Consider the following 19,215-nt stretch of genomic DNA (forward strand, 5'->3'; position numbering starts at 1 on the left):
TATAATAAATTTTAAAACATAATACATTTGATTACACCTATTATATAAGTAAAAAAAAGTTTTAATACAAAACCATTATCTTTCTTGAATTAAAAAGCAATTCTTTGCTAGTTTAACACAAAATGTCGTGTAAAGAGGAAGCATATCCAATCCTCTTTTTATGCATTTTGTAAGATTTTCATATAAAAAATATATTGTATATATTTTGCTGGTCTACATGTTGAAAAGAAATTTTCACATGAGTGTGAATATGAATTTCAATATAAACTTAGTAGGAGTCGATATCAATATTCAAGAGTCGTCTCTTTTTTTTCATGATTATGTACATTAACTTTAATCCATTGAAAAGCATGCAATTAAGCATTAATTTCTTGATTTTAGTTGATACTTTTTTATAACACGAATTGTGCGGCTTTTAACCAATATTTAGATCATTTACTTGCAAGTTGCATTTTCCACCCATCCCCACATTTTTCACCGCAACTACTTAAGTATAAACATTACAAGGATAGTATTTCCAAAAATTAGGGCTCAGACTGGCTCTTACGGTATGCGGCGTATTATTTTTCTACCATTTACACAAGCTGCGTAATTTGTGTTTTAAAAAAGGATTCACTTTTTTGCACACTCTTTATAATGCTAAATGATTAAAAGAGTTTTAGACAAATTTAAATAACATTTTATTTTAGTTTTATGTAAAACAAAATGGATGTCTGATTCATATTATCCTTTAGTAATGTTATTGAAACTACTGTCATCTTTGTTTATTGCAGGTGCATTGGAAGTTCAGCATTTGGCCGGACCATCCTGGTTTTGGATTTTCCTGATAATGGCTCCAATTATAGCTATTCTGATGTGACAGCTTAAAGGCAGAAAAAAAACATATATTATAATACTTTTGATTAGCCCCTTGTAGGGTTAAGGCAATTACCTATAAATTCATGTACATCTCCATTGGTGATGTACACAATACCCCTTCTGTAGATTACAATTATTAGTTGAAACGCCTTAATTAAAATTAAATTAATGAACCAACCAATCAAACTTGTTCAAAATTTTAAATAAATAATCTTTGCTTTTCTTGTCATGATTATGCGGTAACTCCTAGGGGATGAAAATTGAACTTGAAATTTTCAAATCTTATTTTCTCAAAAAAACCTCGTTTGAAAAATTCATAATTTAATCTTGATATAAATGTCTAAAACTTTTGTTTTCTTTATATAGGGCAGACATTTTTTGTTTTCCATTTACACTTCAAGACAGATGTGCCTTTACGGACGTTTGTCTGTCAGCTATAAAGCCAGACAAACAAGCATTCTGTTATTTTAATAATGAGTGATTTGTTTAAAATAAAATGATAAATTAAATAATTTTGGGGTAAGATAGATAAAATTTAATAAAATCTTTGTTTATTTTCAGTGGTAATTATTCTGAGATGACAATTTGTTATTGGGTTTACTTTCAATACTGGGAGTATCCTGTTGGCTTAGAAATTATTACATCAGATTATATGTCATTCGGTAAGGTTGTTAATAGTTATGGGAAAATTATATAAATATTCCAAAAATTTTAAATTGAACATGAAGGGAAATAAAAATGTTAAAAAGGGGTCTAAAGGGATAGACAATGGACGATAAAATGATCCCCAATGATGATAAACAAAACTACCCTTAAGTAGATTACCTTTATTGGTAAAAAATTTTTACAACAATTTTATTTTATTAATAGAAGTGAGTAGTTATTGAACATTAACAATTTCTTATTAGGTCACAGGACAAATTTAAGTATAAGTTGGTTTACCCTGGTCAACTTTTCATCAAACTTTAGATCTGAAGGTAAACAATTATTGTTTAGGAGCAGGTGCGTGCAGAATATGGGTGTGTTTTTTCTAGGGGGTTGGATACAACTCCTGATCTTTCTATTAATGTTGTTATTTAGAAAAGTGTATTATTTAAAATGAGAAACCCTTCTTGTTGTCCATATTATACCCTCTCGAAACCCCCACCCCCTACATCCCCTCGATTTTGGCCTAAGGGGGTTTCAAAGTTGTTAGTGGAGTGTCAACATTTTCGTGTTCGCTTCATGTGACCCCCCCGCTCGCAAACCTCTGTTTGGAGTATATATTTAATAGACTATTAGTACTTTTTTTTTTACCATACTATACATTTACACCTTAAACAAGTTGAAACAGAGTTCTAACCAACATGTTTACAGCAATTTCCTTAATGAAAAAATTGAATTTACTTTCTTTTGAGAATCAAATCCTACGACGGTAACAAATCTAATGCGGTTAAAATTTTTGCTGAAATTATAACGCATCAAGATGATTTAGGATTGAGAGGAAGAGAATGGACACCATTTTGTATTGTTAAATCAAAAACAGATATTACAATATACACAGGTATTAATATTTCTACGATTTAAGTTCTAAAAAGATATTTCCCGTATCGCTTTCAAGCCGATTAATATCCGGTGGATTAGCCTTCGGCATCTCGGGGCTTAAACAACTGGTTTTAATCTTACAATTGTACATTTTATATTCGCGGAAAGCTCTTATAATACGAAACTAACTTTTCAGTATGCCTGAGAACCATTTCTAATCCAGCGGATATTGAACGGTTGGAACCCATAGTGAAAAAATATTTCTTTAGTCTATCTATCTCAAAGATTTGATGCAGTTATTATTAATTATTTTTAACCCCCTACAAGTTTCCCTCTATTATGAAAATCTGGTGTAAGATCCAAGTAGCAATAAATTTATTCCCACAGATTGGTTTGCTATGACTTAAAAGTATTGATATCACATTTCTAAACATTTTTTTTCCAAGGAATAACAGTTAGGCAGCTGAATAAATTTGAAAATATAACCGAGGACTTAAGGGTTCAGGTAATTTTATTTCATTAAATATTTAATTTAGTTTGATATATTTACACTAATGAATTTAAACTAACAGTAACGCTAAGACTCTCCACTTTCCATTTTAGTAATAAAAATTAATACATTTTTATGGGAGGGGCAGTGTTATTTCCAGGTGCGATTTCTCCCTCATGGATGGAGTTTCCTTCCCCCATGATAGAAATAAACCTTTCCTGGACCTATAATAGGATTCACTGTAAAGATGCTAGATCAACAGTTAGCTAGATTTTAAATTACAGACACACAGAAAGACGGGTATCCTGTTTTTTTTGATACTAGCGGCTGCGCCCCTTGCATCTATGGGCTTTATATTCGAATGGCAGAAAAATAGCCTAAAACAATACCCAGACTATTTTTTGAAAAAAAGCATAAAACCATCCAAGAGCCTATAAGAGGCTTTACTGTAAAGAAGAACCATATCGGTTCAGCGGTTAGCGAGATCCTTCGCTACAGACAAAAAAAGCTTATTACTTTATATTATACTAGCGGCTACGCCCCTAGAGGCCTCTAGGGGCACTTGAGGAGGAGAGAGTCGAATATAGTAATTAAATTTCTTATTTTAGATTTTAAAAGAAAAAGTAAAAAAAATTTACGTTTGATGTTTGTTTTTCGTTGAACTCTCTATCTAAAATTGAGAAATTTTTAAAAAATTTAATTTCTCTAGGGAGGGTGGTGGTACCCTCCCCCAAAATAGTTATAAACCTTCCAGGGACATATACCCTGTTAAGGAGAACCCGATCGGTTCAGTGGTTAGCGAGATCCTTCGCTACAAACAGACAGACAGACAAACAAACAAACAAACAGACAGACATCGTTCTACTTTGTATTATAGATTATAGGATAAGGTTAAATTGAGTTCTTTTATTATCAGGACACATTCCAGCTTGGTACCAAAGAAGGGATGTATAAGTTTGTTGGACAAATAGCAGAGTTTCAAGTAAGTAACCTCAGAAATATTCATGTACAAATATTTAGAAACTTGAATAGAATTGAATTTGTCTGTTCTAGGCATGGTCAAACGCTTTAGATATGTCTGATGTAATAAGGTAAACATTATGGAATAGTTATTTATCGCATCATATTAAAAATACCTTTCCTCGGATATAAAAATGTACAATAATAAGATTAAAACCAGTTTTTCGCAAGATGCCGAAGACACGGGCTTACAAAACTGGTTTTAATATTAAATATATGACTGAACATTTTATATAGAAACTGGATTTTATAAAATACAATACATGATTTTTCAGTATGATTTGGAACCGGTTCTTATCCAGCGGATATTAATTGGTTTTGAAGCCATAATGGAAATAAATTTAAAATATATTTTTGTAAGGTGAGTGGAATTTCTAAATATTCATGAATAATCGAATACAACCATTATAACAAATTAAACTAATTTCTATTATCAAAGGTTTTCAAATTGTTCAACAGTTTCTATTGAGGTAGATAATAAATTATTCTTTTTTTATAATTCTATAATTTGTATTAATCTATACAAATACTTATTCAATCAATAAAACACATTTAAAAATTTTCCAACTGTAAACTGGATATATTATTGCTTGGATCTTACACCAGATTTTCATATTCCATAATAAAGTTAAAATTGGGGGTAAATAACGATCTCCCCAATCCCCATTCCCTCCCCTCCTACTGGATAAACGACCAGACCGACAAAAGCGAGGGGAACTTACAACCTAAATTGACGACAATTTTTATCCTGTCATAATATCCACATATATTTTACATCCATTAACTGTATAGTTTTGTGTAATTTTCAGATCATGGAAAGAAAACGAAGTTGCGGGTTTCGTCGTATTTTCACATTAGCTTTTCTCCTATTTCTAGCTCCTGTGGGGCATATTTTCTAACCTTTTCGGGGCAATCATTAACATTTACTCAACCTAACCTAACTTAAAAAAAGCTATTGTGAAAATTCGATGAAACCAGCAACTTCGTTTTCTTTTCATAACCCTAATTTTCCAAATTAATTTAGCCTGATATTGCAAGCCTCTCTAGCATATCATTGAAAGATACTACAAATCTATTTTTTAAGCTTGATACAAATTCCTATACAACTTGTATCCCATAATATGTAGAAGTGTATGATCTGCTAAACCAATATGGTACTCCTTTTCAGCGAGACTGCTTATAGGTCTGGGAAGGGTTTTAAACTATTTTTAGTGAGGGTACCTTCACATTGCCAAGAAGAATTAATTCTAGAAAAATAACCTCCACACCTACAGTTCTGTTTACTTTTCCTATAAAACTTAAAATTAAAAGTAAAGAGTAGACTAACCTCTCCCATTTCCCTAAAGTGCCCCTTGAGGCCTCTAGGGGCATAGTCACTCGTTTATTGATAACCTAAAATAATGTGGACATAAAAATTTGTGCAAAAATATTTATACTTTTCAAAATTCAAATTTATCAGCTTTTGCACTAACATTATAGAATTACTACATTGTTATTTGAGGTTTCAATTATGTTTTAAAACAAAGGCTTATTCTATAATTATGGTCCGTCCGTGCTTACATATAGATTATTTTTTTTCGTTAATCTGTGTTTGAATTGTCCTTTTTGTACTATTGAAAGCTTAGCTATTTTGTAAACCTTTTTATTTTTTTTTTGCATTTTTTAACATTTTATTGCGTAGGAAAATATTACAAACTTATGCAAACGTAACCCAGAAATGGAAGAAATACTTTTTGGAGGTAACCATAGAATATCATATTTGGCCCTAGGAGCAACTCAGTAGTCCTAAACGTCGGAGTGGACACCCTAACCTTACCTATTTTAGACCATCGTTTAGGTTTTCTAAATGCCTAACCCATGCGAAGGGGTTATTTGTACATTCAAATCTGAACCTAAATTAATCTGTATAGAAACACTTAATTAAATTAATATTTTAACACTCCTGCGTTTGTTCACTCCGACGTTTGGGACTCCTAAGTTTTCCTAGAACCTTAACACATTTGGAATATTTGACCTTTTTTTTCTTTGAACATTAATTATAATTTTAATTATTTATAATTTATAAGGTCCAATAAACTCTTTATAGTGCCAATAAAGATGATGTCATAATAGAATAGTCCATTATTGTAACGTTATCACTTTTTTATAGGCACTAAATTTAAAAACTTTTGGCCTCAAAATCCCGAATTACGTCATATTAAAATAAAATATTCTAATATGACGTAATTTTTTATAAGCACTGTAAAAAGCTTCTTTTAACAAATCAAAATGTATATCTTTGTGTAGATAAGATCTTTGATGAAGCTATGACCCTGTGTCAGACCCTAGCTGGTACAATGAACATTTCAAGAAAACGGTAACAAAAACAAGAACAAAAACAGTTATAACATGCAAATGTAGATATGAGAACAAAATTAAAAGACAAACATAAAGAGACATGATATATAATATGATATAGTTCAAGTGGTAAACAAATTAAATTTACACAAGATTGATGAAATACCATGTAATGAAATGTAACAATTTATAGCTGACTCACTAAGCAAATGAAATTAAAAACATAAATACTCTCTCGTACAAAATTTGTACACTTCCAAAACAATTATATAGTCGGGTTGTCCTCCACATACTTATTTGTTATTGGCTGAGAGAGTTTGTATCTAATTCTTTCATGTCTGTAGGCCATGTTTTAAAATTATTATTGTTTAAGATTCGATACTAATAAAGTATTCCATGATAAAAGCTGTGTTGGAATATGGATGCCTTTGAGGTTAGAAATTGTATTTTTCAGCAAATTTCTTTTATCATATTTACGTAATGTAATATTTTTATGCTTACAGAAAAACAAAAGAGGGCTTCAATCATTTCTTTGAATCAAAGGTAACAAACTAATTTAGACAAAACTTTAAGAATATTTAACAGTAAATACACTTAAACAAATAGTTTGAAGTCTATGAACAATGAATGTATCACAATCTCAAAAGTATTTTTTAATTTGCCCAGCTCTATTAAAGTTACTAAAAAGATTTAATAGTTATTTATTGCATCATATTATAGACAGTTCTCCGTAGATATTAAAATGGAAAACCAATTTTGCTTTTCCCGGCGGGCCGAAGGCCCGGTCTAACAAAACTGGTATTAATATTATGATTTTTATTTTAGTCTTCATGGAAAAATTGTATGTATTACGCTGTTATACATGATTTTTCAGAATGTCTGAGAACCGGTTCTAATTCAGTGGAAATTAATCAGCTTCAAGGCTATACTTGTAATAATTTTAGAATATGTCATCTCAAGATCTGGTTAAAATGGATGAGAAAGGCGGTGACTGTATAGGGTTACGAGCAAATGGAAATTATGAACAATTATTTTGTAGTGCTACCCTCAGATGCTCTTCTTGTTTTGTTAATAAGGTGACATTATCTATAACTCTAATAGACATAATATATCTGGATAGTCTATCTTACCCCAATAGTTGTCAAACTTTGAAAAAACAGACAAACATCTTTATTTATGGTTTTTATACACAATTCCAATAAAATCTGTACACTTTCTAACAAATAGTATGACCGGATTGTTCCTCTATTTTGCTATTTGCTGATTTAGGGAGTGTGTCTCTATTATAACTTTTAACCAGGCCGTAGCAGCCTTAGACAATTATTGTGCAGTAGCCTCACTTCGAGCATCTCGGCTTACACAATTAACCCAAATTGTGAATTGAGCCACACGACCCTTTAGAATATTCAGCCTAGCTAAACTCATTTTTGCAGCTTTTATAAACACCACAAAAACTTGCCACTTGAATTTATTAAGCCACTCTACGCCCCATTCAGCCACAGCTGTTCTCAGCTGCAGTCAAACCCTGCGCTTGTGCTTAATTCTATGTACATTAAATAAACTGTTTTAGACAACCCCGTTTCGCCTAAGTGGACACTGTCCAGATAGTGTTATGGATTCTTACTACAGAATTGAATATAATCAAGTTAGTATGTTATTTGATAAATATCTTTTCTTTTAAAGATGTACTATCCTTATATAAAATTAAGTACATGTAAGTATGTGTGTGTGTGTGTGTATGTGTGTCTGTCTGGTGGATCTCGCTGACAACTTAACCGTTATCATTCTCATTAACAATGTAGCTTCTTGTAGGTCGTGTGAATTTCAGGGGGAGAGTATCCCCACCCTCATCGCTGCAAGAAAAAACGATAGCCCTAACAAATGTTTTTTTTACTTTTTCTTTACAAAACTTAAATTGAAGAGGGCGACATCCTCCCTTCTCCACCTCAAGTTCCTATAAAGGCCTCTGTGCTAGTTATACATAAATATTATAAATGACTAAAAGAAATATTTAAATTCTTTTTTGAAGACTACCGGAGAAGTACAATGGATTGGAAATGGTAAAACTAAAATTATTCGAAATAATTCAACAGGTAGTAAATTACGGATAAATTGAATAATAAGTGTATTTTCAAGTAAAAAGTTTAAAGAATTTTGAATATGTTGATTTTTAGGACAATGGGAAATCATCACAATGAGACTTTTGTTTAGACTTATGATTCCATTGCCAATGGTAAAATAAAAATTACAACAAATTTGTCAGTGTATTTAACTTATTACAATTTTAGAATTCTGTCATAGCAACTACAACGTATGATTTAGCTGAAATCACCTACTTTCCAGTGGGAGCACATAAGTATACATTTTTTGGCCTTTTTTAAAGCATAAAAAGTTTTTACCTTTTTACAATTCAAACTTTCTAAAAATGTTTTTTTTGTCATTTGTATGTACCTTCTAAGGACTTCTAAAAAAAAAGTCTCCAAAAAATTGTCTGGTGTGAGGTTTTTCATTCATACTTTTAAAAGTATCTTGCTCTTGTATGAAATAAATTGCTATTTTGTCATACCCTAAAGCCTAGTTCACAAAAGACATAGTTCGACATCTGGAAATTTTAGGTTGACCTAAAAAAGCTTTAGGTTGACCGAATTTATAAAGGCATTTGTTAGTTGTACTTGTTTAGGTTGACCTACAGAATAAATCAGTCAACCTCTAAAACTTGTTTGTGAACTGGGCATAACTGATTGTCCGCTTGATTTAATTTTTTTTCCGCGGATATAGAATGTACAATTATGAGATTAAAACTAGTTTTTTTAGCCCCGAGGTGCCGAAGGCACGGCTAAAATAAACTGGTTTTAATTTTGTGATTGTACTTTTTTATATTCGTAGAAAGCTGGATATAATACGATGCTAGACATAGTTTTTTCATATGGATAAGAACCGGTTCTTATCCACCGGATTCGAATAAATACGAGAAAAAAATTCCAGTTGTTATAAGAATTAAATGGATGTTAACAAATTATTTGTCTATACAATAATCGGCATCTCTAGCCTAAAACAACGGGTTTTAATCATTATAATTGTACATTTTTATATCTGCGGAAAGCTGTGTATAATACAATGCGATAAATAACTATACTTACTTGTAATAGTTTATATAACATTTGAATGAAGGTGGAAGGTATTCAATGACACTTGTCTCACCTCACAAGCGGATGAAGTTAAAGAACTGCAACTTAGTCAATGTGATGATAAACACTTTACATGCACAGACGGAAGTTGTATTGGTAAGATAATTTAGGATTTTTCATACAATTTTTGTTCAAAACTGCAAAATACAAATAATTTTCTTCTCCTAAGACCTTGAAAAAAGATGTGATCAAGTTAAAGACTGTAGAGATAATAGTGATGAATTTGGATGCAAGGTCTTGACAGATGTTGAAATTTTAATGAGAGGTTATATAAAGGTATCTATAATGCTTGAAAATATTTCTTAAACAAATTTATAAGATTTTGTTGATTTTATCAAACAGGAAAGACCAAGTCCATCAATAGATGATCCAAATGGAATACTTCCTGTGGGTATAGATATTTTTCTTCAGGAAATATTTGATGTTAATGATTTGGGTATGTCATTATTATTTTGCTCATAATTTAACATAAATTAACTTTAAGGTAGATAATTTGATTACTTAGCATTTTATCTAGATAAGAATATTGTTGTAAGATATGATTTGAATCTTTCTTGGTTTGACAGTGCTGCAGCATTCATCAACTTAAAGGATGATCTCTTCAGGTAACAACTACATCAATTCATCACTCACTTTATCTTTACTTGTAAATCAGGGATCTAAAGGGATAAGACAATAGCAGATAAATTTATGTACTGTACATCCCAAATGTTGATACACAAAATAACCTCTTCTGTAGATTACAATTAGTGGTTAAAACGTTTGTACACTCAATTTAATAAACCAACCAATCAAAATCCATTAGAAGTTCCCAAAGTTGTTGAGCCAACATATAAGAAAACGTTCTTAAAAATCTTTGGGGACTAGTGTAAGAAACAGCCCCTATCTCTCTAATTCTCTACTTGTAAATGTACAATCAATATTCTTCAATGGTATTTAAAAAAATATTCATAACAACATTGAAATTTTTAGCATGACACCATTATTGAATTAGTAAATATGTTTAGTAAATTGTTAAAAAATTAATTCTAAATCTGAATTAATTTAAAGCTGATTTTACAAGATGATTTCTGAAGCATTTTTTGATAAATTATCAACTAGACTACTTTCCTCACTCAGTAAAATTTATTTTTAAAGCAATGGTTTAAGTGACGAAGATATAAACAAGCTTTGGATGCCTGAATTTCTAATCAAATCAAGTATTAACAACTCAAAAGGTACAAACATAAATAACATCTTAGATAATAAACAAATGACAATTTGATTCATTTTAGTTCAGTTTGACTCTACAGCTCTAGTAGTAGTGAAAAAAGGGAACAGTGGATCCCCCAGAAATTATCCCAGGTACGAAACTGGATCAACTTTTATAAATAGGCCAAGTAAAAGTTAATATTTGCTGACCTCTTTGCGAAGCTTTTTATAGTGCCTATGAAAAATGACGGGATACTGGTCTACCATTGGTCAATTAAAATGTATACTAGCCTTCCATTGGCAATTAGGTCTGTGTATTGGCCTACCATTGGTCATTTGCCTATCATTGTATGACATCATTTTGTATAGGCACTATACAGAGCTTCCATCTTTGACATTAAATATTGTATGCTTACATTTTTATCTAACTTGATGCTAGTTCTGTGTTGGATCATGGTTAGAATTTAAAGTTCTATACTTGCAATATCTATATTTGCTGAAAATACTAAATTGCAAACTTTTCTGTCTAAAGCTATATAAATACAGTTACAAATTTTGTTGGATGATATCTTGAAGTTAATTTTATTGTTCTAGTAAAACTAAATGGGCTCGCTACTTTGAAGGAAAGGAAAATCAACTTATCTACATGAGGTAATGTTTCAGAATGGGGCTTTATTGTTTAGGATTTTTAAAAATAACTTACTTAATGAAAAAATTGTTGTATAAAAAGAAACTAATATAAAATTGGTTTTATTAATTGATTTTAAATTTATTACAAAATAAATTCCTTTGAAACATTGGCCTGCAAAATTTCTGTTTAATAACATTTGGTATAGCATTTATTTTGAGGACTAGAGTTTATGTTTTATCTTTCTAAACAGACTAAAAAAAGCCATAATGGCTACCTGAAAACGACTTTTTAAAAGGCCATACTCTAGATAAAGAGTAGCTTTTTTTATCAATTTTTAAAAATATGTTTTAATTTGATCTTAAATTGAACCTTTTAGAACCTATGATGAACACCATTATTGCTCCTTTGACTACCAAAATTATCCCTTTGAAATTCAAAAATGTAACATTGAAATAAGGTAAAAATATTAATGCACCACTGAAAAAAAAAAAAAAATATGATAAATTAGATGATGATAATGTTTTAATTTTAGTATTCCTATTTCCATGAGGAATTTTACAAGTATCTCTAAACCAAACTTCACTTGTGATCCACGTAATGTATTGTTTATATTTCACAGAGTTATTCAATTATTATAATAGACAAATCAAGTAAAGGATTTTTACTAGTCACAGATTTCTCAACTACTTTTTATTCAGCAGTATTTAATTACAGGTATAGACAGCGTGTCCATGTTTGAAGTGCCCTATTGCCTTGTGAATCATGCTAATCAATTCCAAGTAAAATTTGAAATTGTGTAAGTATTTTTTTACAAAATAATGGTCTTGTTCCTAAAAAAAAGTCAATATGATAACTTTCATAAATCTTATGAAATAAATAGAAAAGAAGAATAATGATGAATGAATAATGGGGGGAGGCGAGAATACGCCCACCACTCACGCTTTTTCTCTCATTTTTTCTATAATGAGAGAAATACAAACGCCAAACTCAATGAGTTTTAAGTTGAGTAACTTGAGACTGGGGAGAAAATAATTCATGTTAAAATTACATATACACTGACAGCGGCCATGGTGACCGATAATAATGACCTAGTTGTCACAAAGTTTGTAAATATCGATCTTTTATTTTTTAGGGTTAACAACATTTGTTTATTCTTGATGAAAAAAAGCTTAATTTAGGATGCTGTGAGTATTGGTGCAAAAAATGGGGACATGATTCCAGTGACGTCATATTTTTCTTTCCCGAAAAAGGGAAGGGGGGAAGAAAAAAAGAGATGGGAGAAAAGGGGGTTTTCCCCATCTCTTTTGAAGAGATTTTCTTCCCCCCTTCCCTTTTTCGGGAAAGAAAAATATGACGTCACTGAAATTATGTCCCCATTTTTTGCACCAATACTCACAGCATCTTAATTTAGACTAAAAAGAGTGCCGAATCGCATACTTACTACCATCTACCTGCCATCTATGATGCTTCTTATCATTTGTCAGGTATTGTATTTTTATTTATTTCCTCGCATGGACCGTGACTTTCCAGTTTCAAAGAGCTAAATATTTTTTTAAAGTTATAATTATTTTCTTTTTGGAAATAGGATGCTCAAGAAGCTGCACTCAAAAAAAAATCTATGGCTTTAGCAAGAGTTAAGATTCTTGCTAAATTTTAACCTTTAATTCTAACCAATAAGAAAAAAACAATAACTTGAATGTTTTAGGCAACAGTATACTTTAAATCTGAACATTTCAAGACCTCTGTCCCTGTTGCTATCACTGCACTGCTAAGTATAATTTATTCCTTGTTTTTCAAACGTTAAAGTCATGTAATACCTATATTTGCAACAACTTTTACTACACAGAATCTTCCAATTTTTAATATTTACAAAATGCATCTTACAATGTTTTAAGATCAATATAGGATGAGCTCGAGTTCTCCAAACTTTAAGTGCTTTAACTTATAGTGGTTAAATTATTCTGTAATAACTCTCATTGACTACCTAGTGTTAAATATTATTACATTATTTGTTGTTTAGTGATGTACACTCTGTACACTTCTGTGAATGCAATTGTTCCTAAAACTTTCTATCTAAAGGTATGATATAGTGATAATGGTTATGATAAGATTGTATTAATTTTGAAGCTTTTGTTAAATTTATAGTGCATATAAAAATGACGTCATACTGGCCAACCATAGATATTTTTATAGGCTTTATAAAGAGCCCCATTTCTTTCATAAAAATGTTCTATTTCATGAGGTTGTTATGAGAATTCATGTTTTAAAATGTTAAATCTTAGTTGATTGATTACTGGCTTCTTTATCACCTAACTGTGCCATTCTTTGTGTTTCTTATTCTTTATGTGTAAGTATCTTTTCACAATTTTGATATTAATATAATCATGGTCAAGTTGATCCTTTATATATAAGTAACATGTATATTTGCACTGAAAGATCTTGCTAAACGCTCGAATGGTCCTTTACGGTGAAGCTTAAAATTGTCCCAAGAAAAGTTTATAACTCCACCCTCCCAAGAAACGACCCCCCCCCCCCCCTTCTAGAAAAGTTACCATTTATGAATATTAAAGAAAATATTTGCAGACAAGATCACTGGATAAACCCTACAATAACAACATCTATGGCTATAAAGAAACAAGGTAACTAAAAGAAACAGAATGTGGTTATAACAAATATAACAACATTAATACTTGCAGAGTGTCAAAAAGGTTAAAAATCAGCATTTTATAAATGAACATACATACTTTCTGGTAATGATTATAGCGTTGCTACGCTTCCCAATTTGTTTCTAACTGTTATAGGAATCATCATGCAAAGTTTGAAATCGATAGGACAATTCTAACATGTCTAAGGAGCTAACTGTTATGTATGCATGAACCGACCCTAACCATAGAAAAGCTAAGCTTTTAAAAATACTTTTAATATTTTTGTCAAGGACCTTCAACACTGGAAGAATGGGGCAGACGCATAGATTTTTTTGGAAGATATGTGCTGCCATTTATAACAACTGCTTTTGTAATCATTTATACTCTAGTGTTGTTATCATAATTGCTGATATACAATCTAAAATTAAGAACAAGACTTTGGATTAGATTTGAATAAATCATAACAGAATGAAATTTTTTTCTTGCTTCATAATTTCATTAAGTTTAAGGGTAAATGATATTTAGATTTGAAATTATTTAAGTTCAAGAAAGCCCAGGCTTTTTTGTTGGGGGTTAAAAATTGGGAGGGGGGGTGGGGTAATAAGTGAGTTTTTTTTTATAATTTTTACATCCAAAAAATATTTTGGAGGGGGAGACGATAACCACCATTTACCCCATCCCCTTGAACATTGAATATAAAAGTAAGTAAATATTTTTAACCATGCAAAACTTTACAGTTTTTAAAAAATATCTTTTGGTAAAGAAACACGTTAATTATTTTAAGTTTGAACTCAACAAAACATTTGTTTCATACTATTTTCATATTTATCGTAATGATTTTAATTCAATTTCATTAACTGCTGTTAACGGTACCCCCGACCGTGGCTAAACTAGTAGCACATCCACTCGTCGTCGGGTATTTGATAGGTTCAAATATCGGCCCTACACCGCGTCACAACTAAAGACGTTAAAAAAAATATTTCTACTGCTGCTTGGCATAAATTGTTAGGGTAGGGGGAATGCCTTGGCCCATAAACAAGCTCAACTCATTGCCATGCACATTTAGCACTTATCAGACAAAGGTCGTGCAATCAAAGGGTTGGTTGTCTGTTAGAATTTACTTAACCTAATATCCTTGGGTGTTAAAATATCGCATCTCATTACACGGGGATGATGATCTGCTTATTTTGAGGAAATAAGTAATCTTCATCAAATATAATGTCTTAGATTTTCATCTATAAGGAGACGACATTTAGTTTTACCACTACTTCTCTCTATTATATCATTTTCTAAAAAGATTATTCCAAAATAAATTTAAAGATAAACTAAAGACTTTTAGATTGTTATTATTTCTCTATCAATATTAGAAACCTCTTTTAATTGTGTACAACATATCATATGGCAGAAATTATTCATAATTTTACACGTCGACAAAAATATCTTTTTTTAGTAAAATTCTAAAGAGTAACGAATAAAATTTACTGATTTTCATATTATCCGCATCTTTTTAGAATTTATAAATTGATTTATTATTTCTTGGATCTTACATCAGATTATCATGTACTCTACAATAAAGTGAAACTTGTGGCGGTCTGAAGTAACAATATCCACATCCCCTCCCCTCCTACTGACTCAAACTAAAAAAGAGTTCCATATTAGTAAGGTAGATTGACTACAATTTTCCCTTTTCATAATATCCACGTATTTTTTTTTACATCCATTAATTTATATGCTCACTGTTTTTTTTTCAAAACCTAAATATATATTATTTACCTCTGTCTTTATTCTCATAATTTAATATGTCCCCTTTACTATTCATTTCTTTTTATAACTTTCATCCTTTTCCCATCTTTTCTTTTTCCAAACATTAATCTTCAAGTTAAAGCAAGTTCACTGATTTATTGAGAAAACTTTTATTAGGATTTTGCACGGTATCTCTCTCCCCCACACACTAAAACCCCTCATTCACTGTTGAGTAAATGTGGAAGTAGAAACAAGATCCTGGGAATTGTTTCTTACATGAATAGTATCTTACTATAATTTATGTGCTAATTAAAAAAGATATGACAGTAATGACCTGCAATGTATATTCAAACCAACATTAAAAAGCGGTTGTGGGGAATCTGGTAGGTCCACGCATTACCTGCATGATCAAATATCTCATGATTTTTAGTTCTTAATTTCTGACGACTTTTTATACAGTTTTGTACTGTGGGAGGCGTAGTGAAACAAGTAAGTTGGGGGGGGAAAGTACCAATTAAACGGTGTGCGGTCATTTCCGCATATTATCACATCAGCATATTGTTTCATCAATACACAAAAGCAAATTATATTAGAAGGGGTATACAGTAGTGGATCTAAAGGGATACTACAATGGCCGATAAATTAATATACATCCCCGGCCCTATGATGATACTTAGAATAACCCCTTCTGTAGATTAAAATTTGTGGTTGAAAAGTGTGAACACTCAACCTAATAACTTTGGGGACTATTGTCATTGCCCACTCTTTCTCTGCTGTACAAAGTTTATACTGTGTTAACAAGGACAAAAGGGATGAAAAGTAGAAAATATTTTTTTCATGAAATAAAAGAAATATATTTTTTTTCATTAAATAAAACAAATATATTTTGTATCTTGTATATCAAAATTGTAGATCCTAAATAAATTTTGTTGAGTAATTTACCACATCGTATTATAGACATATTTCCGTGGATAATTAGTAAAAACAAGGTTCCGAATGCCTGAGCTAACAAAACTGGTGCTAATCTTATGATATTTACTTTAATTCTCATGTAAAATTTCTGTAATATTAATAGTAATAGAGTAGCCCCGCTACTCTAAATTATTTTGTTTTATACCAACTAAGAACTAACGGCAAATTTTCAGATATTTAAATTAGTTTTTTTTTAAAAGAATTAATTAATGATTATTAAAATCTCAAAAGCTTTTTTTCTAAGTTTGTTTCAAAAATTAATTTAAATACTATGAAGAAAAAAAATACTTTATCGATGTACTTAATAGCTTAATGTACTTTTCTTCAATTTATACATGGAAACGTTTTATGGGGGCGTTGTTCAAAAAAGTGGTTTAAACACCACCAATAATTAAAATTTAAACAAAAATAAAAATCTGTATATTAATGTATTTTATATACATAGATATATTTAAATCTTTTATTACAAGCGACTTTAGATAAAGTATCAATTAATTCACATGCGTCGCATGTGTTTGAATGTATTCGCATCAATGTAAATTATGTTTGCAGGGATAAATGGAGTTGAAATATGGATCTTGAAATTGTTGGCGAATTTTATCTATAATTTAGATGTCTGTCAGCTTGTCATTGTAACTTTTTTTCTGCTTTTGTAAAAAATATTGGAAAACAAATCAGTTTTTTACTGTCAGTGAGTAAATACATATTAGTTTTTTTTAAAAGCAATGCTTTTCTATAATTATGGTCTGTCCGTCTGTATGTGAGTTTATTTTATTCTGGGACAGTTAGCTATTCCGGTTAATTTAAACAGGTTAGAATTGTCCTATCAATTTAAAACTTTACATGTTGATTCCTATAAAAATTAGGTATAATTTAGAAAGTGTAACAACTTTATATTGACTTATGTCTAAAATTCTGCTTATTAAGTTCTGACACTCTACAAGTGTTAATGTTCGTTTGTCCTACCAATTAAGAGATTTGCTTATATGGATGTTGGCTTCCATGTTTGGTTGTTGTTAAAATGAGGAGTTATGTTATAAGATATGTGCCAGAGGGCAATTCTAGGTGAATTTTGTTAAGGGGGGCAGCAGTTCTGACACTTTTGCGTAAACAGGGAGCATAGGCTTTGTCTTTGGAGTGAGAGGATAGATTATTCAATAAAAAAAGTTTAGTTTTGGGGTGTATTTTCCTTATATCTATTTTTTTGATAGGTCTCCAGGTTCAGGTGCTGCAGGCTGGAAGGTCACTTCTGGACAGGTATAAATGAAAAAAAAATTTGTTTGAAATCTGGCTCCAGGTTTAGGTACTGCAGGCCTCCAGGTGGATCCTGGACAGGTAAAACAAAAAATTTTCAGTTTTAAAGTTAGAGAATAACTTATTTAACAAAAGTTGCTACTTTATGGATAGTACTAGCGGTTACGCCCCTAGAGGCCTCTAATGGCACTTTAAATGTTTTTTTTTTATATTTAAAATATGTCTATGTTGCTTTTGACATTTATATTTGCGTTTAACTCTCTTTCTAAAATTAAGAAACGTAAAAAAAATTTCGATTTTTTGTGATTTCTCTTGGGAGGGTGGTGGTACCCTCCCCCAAAATAGTTAAAAACCTTCCCGGGACCTATGAGAATATACCCTTTTAAGAAGAACCCGATCAGTTCAGTGGTTAGCGAGATCCTTAGGTACAGACAAACAGACAAACACCCTGTTACTTTAGTATAAGGATTAACCAATTTGAAGATAAATTTGAAATCGGGCTCCAGGTTCAGGTACTGCAGGCCTCCAGCTGGATCCTGGACAGGTTAAAAACTAAAAATTTTTACTTTTGAAGTTAGAGCATAACTTATTTAACAAAATTTGCTACTTTATGGATAGTATTAACCAATTTGAAGATAAATTTGAAATTGGGCTCTAGGTTCAGGTACTGCAGGCCTCCATGTGAATTCTGGACAGGTAAAAACTGAAAAATTTTACTTTTGAAGTTAGAGCATAACTTATTTAACAAAACTTGCTACTTTATGGATATTATTAACTCATTAGAAGAAGAATTTTAAATCAGGCTCCAGGTTCTTGCGGGCCCCCAGGTGGATTCTGGACAGGTAAAAACTAAAAATAATACCTTTGAAGTTTAAACAAAACTTATTTAACAAAAGTTACTACTTTATGTATAGTATTAAAAAATTTAAAGAAAAATTTGTAATTGATTTCAAATTTTTCTTCAAATGAGTTAATACCTATTATCCATAAAGTAACTTTTGTTTAAGAAGTTATGCTCTAACTTTAAAAGTAAAAACAAGTAAATACTGTCCATAAAGTAGCAACTTTTGTTAAGTTTGTTTTGTTCTAACTTCAAAAGTAAAAATTTTAAGTTTTTACCTGTCCAGGATCCACCTGGAGGCCTGCAGTACCTGAACCTGAAGCCCGATTTCAAATTTTTCTTCACATGAGTTAATACTATCCATAAAGTAGCAACTTTTGTTAAAAAACTTATGCTCTAACTTTAAAACTCAAATTTTTCAGTTTTTACCTGTCCAGAATTTACCTGGAGGCCTGCACTACCTGAACCTGGAGCCTGATTTCAAATTTTTCATCAAATTAGTTCATACCATCCATAAAGTA

At 30.8% G+C, this 19,215-nt stretch overlaps 3 long non-coding RNA genes across 3 annotated transcripts; all 3 read left to right on the top strand.

The window, feature by feature from the left end:
- Positions 1-6,731: 6,731 nt before the first annotated feature.
- LOC145312353 (uncharacterized) lies at positions 6,732-8,050 on the top strand. Its single transcript, XR_013876999.1, has 4 exons — positions 6,732-6,772; positions 7,174-7,305; positions 7,800-7,874; positions 8,042-8,050. It is a non-coding gene; the product is annotated as an uncharacterized LOC145312353 (long non-coding RNA).
- Positions 8,051-8,258: 208 nt separating this feature from the next.
- LOC145333342 (uncharacterized) lies at positions 8,259-8,585 on the top strand. Its single transcript, XR_013884486.1, has 3 exons — positions 8,259-8,322; positions 8,404-8,462; positions 8,518-8,585. It is a non-coding gene; the product is annotated as an uncharacterized LOC145333342 (long non-coding RNA).
- A 4,363-nt stretch (positions 8,586-12,948) lies between these two features.
- LOC145312354 (uncharacterized) lies at positions 12,949-13,886 on the top strand. Its single transcript, XR_013877000.1, has 4 exons — positions 12,949-13,011; positions 13,260-13,318; positions 13,522-13,586; positions 13,823-13,886. It is a non-coding gene; the product is annotated as an uncharacterized LOC145312354 (long non-coding RNA).
- The last annotated feature ends 5,329 nt before the right edge of the window (positions 13,887-19,215 follow it).

The sequence above is a fragment of the Acartia tonsa genome, chromosome 2 (genome assembly GCF_053477335.1).
Source record: "Acartia tonsa isolate MP-2025a chromosome 2, ASM5347733v1, whole genome shotgun sequence".
NCBI classification, from domain to species: domain Eukaryota; kingdom Metazoa; phylum Arthropoda; class Copepoda; order Calanoida; family Acartiidae; genus Acartia; species Acartia tonsa.